Source organism: Aedes albopictus, chromosome 2 (assembly GCF_035046485.1).
Source record: "Aedes albopictus strain Foshan chromosome 2, AalbF5, whole genome shotgun sequence".
Lineage (NCBI taxonomy): Eukaryota > Metazoa > Arthropoda > Insecta > Diptera > Culicidae > Aedes > Aedes albopictus.
This window is the reverse complement of record NC_085137.1, coordinates 27,304,474-27,314,053: the sequence shown is the minus strand read 5'-3', so window position 1 is coordinate 27,314,053 and position 9,580 is coordinate 27,304,474.

Below are 9,580 nucleotides of genomic sequence, written 5' to 3'. Positions count from 1 at the left end.
TTTTGTTCCAAGCTAGGGATCACACGCGTTTATTGTACTCTCTAATCCGAGCCCTTGTTTCCTAGACCTTTGCAATCCAACAGGTTATGTGCTCAGCCTTGGGGCCAAGAGGAACAGGAGAGTGTAGTTTTTAGAACGATGGACATCTCGAAGGTTAACGTGATCCGATTGAACAATCGGAATTACCGGTCGTGGTCGTTTAAAGTGCAAATGTTAATGCGTCGCGAGGGAACGTGGTGTTATGCAGAGATGGCATACACCTCAGAGCGCTAAGTGAGAAGATAAAAAAATACACATTACACACAGCCTGCTTGATGAGAAAGAGTGCGTGTAAAGAATTATCTTCTGCGTGGAACGACTGCACTCGCTCGGCATCGTTGTCGCATCGCGCACGACGGTGAGCGCAGGAAAGCAAGAGAAAGTACAGTCCAACACACAGCTCACATCACAGCGCTGCGCTACTCTGTACTGCCGAGAGCCTACAACTTGCAGCTCAGTCAGCGCAGATGTGTAGCACATTCCTAGAAATGAGCAAAGCTCACGCAGAAGAAGTTTAAGCTCTGCGACGTCGCGCGCAGCTGGTGTAGCAACTTACACATTCGCACTCTCACGCAAAGTTTTGCGGCTGAGCGATGTGTGTTTGTTGCCGGTCCACATTCGTAGCAAAAGAGAGCGGCGCTCATTTTATTGAAGATGTGTACGCAGAGCTGTTTATCAGTGTATCTATGCCATCTCTGGTGTTATGTAGATCCGGGAGTTGCTCCGAATCCGGTTACACCAGAGTGGCAAGATGGCGACTCCAAAGCAAGAGCAACCATTGCATTGCTTGTGGAGGACAATCAGCACAATCTCATCATGGCGAAGACTACTGCAAAAACCACGTGGGACGCATTGAAAGCTCATCATCAAAAGGCGACACTTACGGGAAAGGTGTCCTTGTTGAAGGAAATTTGCAGTGCGAATTATAAGGAAGGCGAAAGCATGGAAGAGTTTCTTTACGAAATGGAGGAAATGTATTCGCGTTTGGAGAACTGCGGAGAGAAGCTTTCACAGTACATGCAGGTGGCAATGATACTGCGAAGTCTCCCAAAAGCTTTCGACGCACTCACCACCGCATTGGAAAGCCACTCTGATGCGGAACTCACAATGGAACTCGTTAAATCAAAGTTGATCGATGAGAGTGAGAAGCTGTACGGTGAGAAAACGTCGGAAGAGAGGGTGCTGAAAGCGAGCAGTGAAGTGAAGCCAGTTGTTTGTTATTTTTGCGGAAAAGCTGGCCACAAAATGTGGAACTGCAAAGACTTTCTGATGCAGAAGAGCAGTTCAGAAAATGCAAGCGGGAAAAAGAAGAATCTGCCGAAAGCGGAGCAGAAACTGAGACAAGTGCGCGAAACCGACTTTCGATCGTTTACGTTTATGGTGCGTGGAAATGTCAACAACCGTCCACGTTCGCATTCGTGGTTGATTGACTCGGGTGCCACGTCACATATGTGCAGTGACAGATCAGTTTTTTCTCGATTTGAAAACTCGCGTTCGAGTGTAACTGTCGCGGACGGCAATGAAATTCGTGTTGAAGGCACCGGCGACTGCCTAATTGAATGTGTGAACGATTCCGGTGAACTGATTAAGCTCACGTTGCAAGGCGTGCTATACGTTCCTACACTCGAAAGCAACATGATTTCGATAAGCAAGCTAACATCTAAAAACGTTCGTGCCGAGTTCGATAAAACCGGATGTAAATTGGTGTACGCGAATACCGTCGTTGCTATCGGTGATAAGATCGGGGACATGTACTGGCTGCGTATGTTTGGTGAAAAAGTGCTAAAAGCAGAAAGCAAGCGGCATTCGAAAAATTGCGACCACTCGTGGCACCGACGGTTGGGCCATCGCGATCCTGCAGTGTTGGAAGAGCTCAAGCGGAACAGTTTGGTAAAAGGAATCAACGTAGTGGATTGCGGCATTCGCACGACATGCGAGTGCTGTATTGAAGGAAAAATGTCGCGCCCTTCGTTCCCGAAAGCTGCGGAAAAAACGTCGAAAAATATATTGGACATCATCCACACGGACGTATGCGGCCCGATGGATGTGGTCACGCAAGGAGGTTGTCGTTACTACATGACAATGATCGATGATCACAGCCGCTACACCCATGTCTTCTTTTTGAAGGAGAAATCTGACGTGGAACAGAGGATCCGGGAATTCGTTCGAATGGTTGAAACTCAGTTTGGTCGGAAGCCTCGAATCATCCGATCGGACCAAGGCGGCGAATATTCGGGTAAGTCATTACGACGGTTCTATTTGGACGAAGGCATTAAGGCAGAATACACGGCGGCTTACTCTCCACAACAAAATGGAGTATCAGAGAGGAGGAATCGCTCTCTTAGTGAAATGGGCCGTTGTTTGTTGCTGGACGCAAAAATGGATAACCGATTTTGGGCTGAAGCGATAAACACAGCTTGTTATCTGCAGAACCGCCTACCATCTGCAGCAGTTGATCGAACTCCATATGAGATCTGGTACAATCGAACGCCAGATTTGAACCACTTGAAGCGATTCGGATGCACCGGTTACGTCTTGATTCCCTCGGTAAAACGCAAAAAGCTGGACGTAAAAGCCGTCAAAATGACTCTTGTCGGTTACTCATCTGAACATAAGGCGTATCGGATGTTGGATATGCGCACCGGTGAAATCAAGATCAGCCGAGACGTTCGATTTTTGGAGTTTAGCGACAAATTTATGGAAGCAAAGTCAGAGGACATCCAGCCACGATCAGCGGAACTAGATCGCCCAGCAGATACAGGAAGCGTCGAGTGGCCGTTGGAAGATTTTTCAAAACCAACGAACGTAAATGATGATGCACAATCAGAAGAAGATTTCTACGGATGGGATGACGACGAAGCCGATTGGCCTGGTGGAGTTTTCGAAGGCTATGATTGCAACTTTTGGAGAGACGATGACGAAGACCCTGAAAGAGAAGAGCAACCGCAGCCGGTTCGTCGCTCAGGGCGAGCAACAGCTGGTGTTCCGCCGGCTCGCTACACGGATGGAGTATGTCTGGCAGTACACAATGTGGTGGAGCCGCGATCGTTTCATGAAGCAATCAATGGTCCACAGTCTGCTGATTGGAAGTCGGCTATGGACGAAGAAATTTTGTCGCATCAGGAAAATGGAACGTGGGAGCTCGTTCAACTTCCACAACATCGCAAGGTAATCGGAAGCAAGTGGATTTATAAGTGCAAAGCGGATGAAAATGGCCAGCTGGTGCGCTATAAAGCCCGCTTAGTTGCGCAGGGGTATTGTCAAAAATACGGCCTCGACTATGACTTGGTATTCGCACCCGTCGTGAAACAAACAACATTCAGAGCAATGCTGACCCTAGCTAGCATAAGGAAAATGTTAGCTAAACACATCGACATAAAAACCGCATATCTGTATGGACAGCTTCAGGAGGAGATTTATATGCGGCAGCCTCCCGGCTATGAGATTGGAAACCAAAACGACGTTTGCAGATTGCGGCGCAGCTTGTATGGGCTAAAACAGGCAGCCCGTGTTTGGAATGAACGGATTGACAGCGTCCTAAAAGCCATGGGTTTCCATCAATCCCAAGCCGACCCGTGCCTTTATATACAGGAGACATCAGGTACGTACATTTTCCTTTTGATTTACGTCGACGATATAATCGTTATTTGCTCGACGGAAACTGAATTCGCCAATATTGTTGAGACTCTGAACGGCCAATTCAAGATCACTGTAATGGGAGATTTGAAGTTGTTTCTCGGCATACAAGTCCGTCTAGAGGCCGGACAGTATCGCATCAATCAACGTGCGTATCTATGTCGGCTGTTCGAAAAATTCGGGATGAAAGTCGCCAAAACATCGAAGGTACCGATGGATCCCGGCTTCCTTTAACAAAAGGAGGAGGCAAGCGAGAGACTTGATTCCGTTGATCAATATCAGAGTCTCATTGGGGCTTTGTTGTACGTAGCCGTGAGTACTAGGCCAGACATTTCGATTGCAACTTCGATCTTGGGACGACGTGTTCAAGCTCCAACAGTAGCCGACTGGAACGAAGCGAAGCGCATTTTGCGCTACCTTAAGCATACCGTGGATTTGGAGCTCTGCCTTGGTCACCTCGGCGAGGATAATAAGCAGCTGGAATGTTATGTCGACGCAGACTGGGCGGGCGATATTTCCGATCGCAAATCAAGCTCGGGATACCTTTTCAAGTTTCACGGTGGCGTCATTGATTGGTCTTGTCGTAAGCAGAAATGTGTCGCCCTCTCCAGCACCGAGGCCGAATACATTGCACTGGCTGAGTGTCTCCAAGAGGTGCTATGGATTCGAAAATTGATGGATGACATAGGGGAGCAGCTTGATTTTCCAATACCGGTGAAGGAAGATAATCAAAGCTGCATCGCCTTGACTAAAGCAGACAGGAACGAGAAAAAATCCAAGCATATCGACACTAAGTATAACTTTGTAAAGGATTTGGTTCACCAAGGTGTCGTACGACTGCAATACTGCCCCTCGGAACACATGGAGGCAGATTTGCTTACGAAACCGCTCCCAGCAGTCAAACTGAAGAACCTTCGAAGCGCAATCGGGATCAAACCAATCAGTGTTGAGGAGGAGTGTCGAGCCACCCGGCTCGGCAGATACTGAGAGTATCAAAATGGCAACACTTCTCAGTTTGACAGTTCCATTACTTCCATTGTATCAGCTAAAAAGAGAAATAAATTCAGTTAGTTTTGTTCCAAGCTAGGGATCACACGCGTTTATTGTACTCTCTAATCCGAGCCCTTGTTTCCTAGACCTTTGCAATCCAACACTCAAATCCTTCCCAACCAGGCTGAGTTATATGCCCAAATTTCAAAGAATTCGGCCCACAAAAAACCCCCATGACGAAGAGAACAAACCTGCCGATAATACCCTTCGTCACCCTATATCAAATTAGTTTCTTCAATAATATTTAGTGCTGGCACTGTAGCTCCCAAGAAAAATATAAATTAGGCAACTTCACATTATACAAAATAGTTACAACATTAGTTTCGATTTGTTTGAAAGTGGCAAATTTCGTGCACGGGTTCCAAATTTCGTTCAAAATGGGTCCAAATTTCGTTCACTATAAAAGACATAGAATTCGCCTAAATGTGTTAATTTTCAAAACGTAGCATACTCTTATAATACCCATGAAACCATAACGTGTAGATAAAATCGATGTCTGTGACGAAATATGAGTGAATATTTGCTGTTTCCCATGTTCATCCCGAATGTTTACATTAAGATTTCCAAAAATGCTTCTGTAGTTGTAAGGGTTATTATTTTTGACGTTTGTTTTGCTCTTTAATTGACATCTTAAACAAAATATTGTTTGCTATTTGAATCAAATGTTCACTAGCTTTACTGATGGTCAGTAATGTGAATCAATTCAGTTTTTTAACTAATTGTAGTTTTTTACCTTTCTATTAGGTCACATAATTTATGTGCCATTAATAGGCATATTCCACGGGAGGTTTTTTTTCCTTCTAAACCATAGGGGGATAAATCTGCTCATCAGACACCCTAAGAGAAGGTTAGGGTAGTGTGGGGTTGAGTCCGTCTTCTACAATGCCGGTAGAAGCCAGGACTACTCTCTCCTCGACCCACTAAAACACATTCCTATGGTCGCCAAACCCTACGTCTCTCCGGAACCACCAAGAAGGTATTGCTTCAGAGAGGGGCTAGTGCATATCGCACCCTCAAGGTTAGCTGCCGTAGTCTAGCAGCAACGAACATCGATGACTCGCTCTGGAGAGTCCATCACGGTAGCCTGCTGGCGCTTAGCCAGTTTCCCGAGTGGTCCTCGCCACTCCCTTTGTCCTCGGAAGGCGGGCAGGGTTAACCCCGCTCGCGCCCTACTGCTGAGCGGACATCAAGAACTGATGCCCACATGCAACCCGATCTGGCCTGCCCGCAAAGGAAGGGTATTACTACCCTTCAGGCCCTATCAGATGCATCCGTAGGTTGCAGACAGCAGGGTCTCACCTACCCCGACCCTTGCCGGGGACCCCTTTCCAACCGCGGGCTCAGATCCAACCCAGTAGACTGACGCCACGACAGCACCGCTACCGGGACTTCCTCTCCGCGGCCACTTAATCGCTGTAATGGTAGCTCCACCGCAGGGCACCGGTATGACCTACGAAGCCGACTTCGAACCCCTGGACCACCTCTTGTACTGCATCTGGACTAGCCATTCTCCGAGTCCACGCGCCACCTCCTCTGTAGCTCCCAGACGCAAGGATGGAAATCTAGTGATCATGATCAGATTTCGAATGTGTCGCGGTCGAACGGCATCGCGCGATCATAGCAACAACGATAACATTTTGTCGTCAAGCATCATAACAAACTTCGGTCCGAGAAGAATGATTCGCTCGGCATGTGCGGGCGCGATGCGATCGTTATCATGAAGTCGAAATGATAAATTAGTGATTTCATTCACTTTTTGAGCATTCTTGGTGATTTAACTTCCAGATATGCTTGTGAACGTATTATTTCGAATCATGAATGCGGCTTACGGGTGCATAAGTGGCAAACAATGTGATGAATAGAATTTATCATGACTTGTAACATGATCCGATAACGGGTCATCACGCGATAAAGCGTGCATCAGATGCTTTAATTGTTCTGTGATACGAGCACGGCGTGAGGCGTCTTGGATTATTAGTATCCTGTATCATTTATCGCTTGAAGTGATTTTCTGCCATCCTTGCCCAGACGATATGGGTGATAGCCGTTGAAACGGCATTCCAGCTAATCTCATCCTTACACATTCTCTGGACCAAGTTGTCCGGAGTTGTGTCCTCCCCGCATGTGGCAAGCATGCGGTCACGCATTGTGCGAAAACGGGGGCACACGAACAAAACGTGTTCCACCGTTTCCTCTAAACCATTGCAAACTGAGCATTCGGGAGAATCCGCATGCCCGAAACGGTGTAGATACTGTCGGAAGCAACCATGACCCGTAAGGATCTGTGTCAGGTGGAATGTAACTTCCCCATGGCGCCTATTGATCCAACTATCTACCCTCGGTATCAACCTATGGGTCCACCTTCCTTTGGTGGAACTGTCCCACGCGCGCTGCCATTTGACCATAGAGGCCATCCTGACAGTCTTGCGTATGCCTCTTGTGCCGCGCATTTCGAAGCACTCCATGTCCTCACTGATAAGAATGCTGATAGGCACCTTTTATATCCTTCAAAAGAAGAATAATAAAGATGTTGACAAGTCCAAGTCTTGTGCAGTCTCTGCTGTGTGGTCCAATGACCACCCGTATTTATACTACCTTAGATAGACATAATGAATGATACCTAGACATTTAGGTATTGTTATGAATAGTATTTCATGTAGGTAGATATCCTATGCGCACAACCATTAGGTAGACACTACAGTCCTTTCCCCTTTAGAAAATTTCAAAAATTTACATTCATCACCAAAATAATGATAGCACAAATAAACTGACGAGTCCGTCACTTCCAAAGAACATATCTGTTCGCTAACAAAACTACAAAAACACGATTTCGCTATCCCAACATCGGCAACTTTACCAAAAAAGTACAAATAACACAAATCCATTCACCAAAACATAACATATGACAATTCCGCCACAAAAGAACAATTTCGTTCACCACAAAAATAACATATCGTTATTACCAAAACAAAGAGACAATTTCGTCAATGCAACATCGGCCAAAATAGAACAATCTGTTCACAACATAATGGCAATTCTACCATAAAAGAACAATTTCGTTCACCACAAAAATAACATATCGTTATTACCAAAACAAAAAGACAATTTCGTTAATGCAACATCGGCCAAAATAGAACAATCTGTTCACAACATAATGGCAATTCTACCATAAAAGAACAATTTCGTTCCCCACAAAAAATAACAATTTGTTATTACAACAACCTGAAACCCAAAAAGAAACAATTTCGGAATAACTCAAAAGAAATTACACGTTCCTTGATCCTCGTCGCCACTTTTATATCCTTCAAAAGAAGAATAATAAAGATGTTGACAAGTCCAAGTCTTGTGCAGTCTCTGCTGTGTGGTCCAATGACCACCCGTATTTATACTACCTTAGGTAGACATAATGAATGATACCTAGACATTTAGGTATTGTTATGAATAGTATTTCATGTAGGTAGATATCCTATGCGCACAACCATTAGGTAGACACTACAGCACCATACCAGTAATGACACTGAGAGCGTCGTGTGACACGGTACGGTACGCGCTTGCAACCCTCAGACACATAAGCCTGTAAGTACTTTCCAGCTTCCGTCGGTAGCATTCAGTACTTAGCGCGGTACCCCACGCCGGGCCGCCATACCTAAGTATGGACGTAGCAACACTAGCCAGAAGCTTGCGCTTACTGGCGTACACCGCTGAGCTATTGGACATCATCCGGGACAGTCTGTTTTCATCTGCCGACGAGAACGGTTGCAGAATTTTCTCTCACGGTCACTGTGTGTTGTTTCGGCTTATCGCTACTTGCTGGACTCATAAGCATTTTGCAGAAAGTAAGATGGTTGAAGTGAAGAACACTGTCAAGTTTTCATTTCCTACGGGTTCTGTGCGGCCTTCCTATGACGAGATCGCGAAATTCGTGAAGAGTTTGGATGTCAGCATCAGCGACATGGATACCCTGTACCGGCGAGCAGAGGACCACAGCGTGTATCTCAAGCTAAAAAATCAACAGGCATTCAGGGCAGCGTTGGAGAACAATGCACAACCACTTCGTTTCCATTATGCAAACGGGACGATAGTGGTTGTGCAAATATCAGATGCGGAAGGTAATTATCAGTACGTTCGTGTGTGTGAACTGCCACCGGAGGTACCCGATAAAGAGATATCGCTGGTGCTAGGGAAGTACGGAAAAGTCAAAAGAGTGATACGGGAGAAATTCCCGGCGGATACCGAGTTGGATATTTTCAACGGCGTTCGCGGCGTGTATATGGATGTTAAATCGGAAATACCGTCAGCGTTGCATTTCCTCAATTGGAGAGGGAATGTTTTCTACTCCGGAAACAAAGACAAGTGTTTCATCTGTAACCAGACGGGGCATCAGATGAACGTCTGTCCGAAGAAAAGGAATCAACGTTCGGTTGAGGTCGTGGATGTTGTACCATCGGTTACGTATGCAGGAGTAGTGAAAAAGGTGGCATCGGTGCAAAACGATAAGGTGGCGGAGCTCCGGAATAACAAGGTTCCAAATGCGGAAGACATCGAAACTCGTGAAGAAAATGTGGAAATGAGAGAACAGGAGTCAGCACCGGGGCCCAAGCCTGAGCAAGTGCCAATAAGAATGTGGAGGTCGAATGGCAAGCTCTATGCTCAATACGATGGGATTGCGGCGATAAGCGTAGAAGACGAGACGGAAAAGCAGAAGAAGCGAGATTTGGAGGTAAAAGCGTCTAGGAGCATATCATCTAACAAAGATAAAAAACAGAGAAGCGCATCACGACTATCTTCAATCGGTTCAAAGTCCGACATATCAGATTAGTCAGATATAGAAAACAGTGTTATATGAAATTGTTTA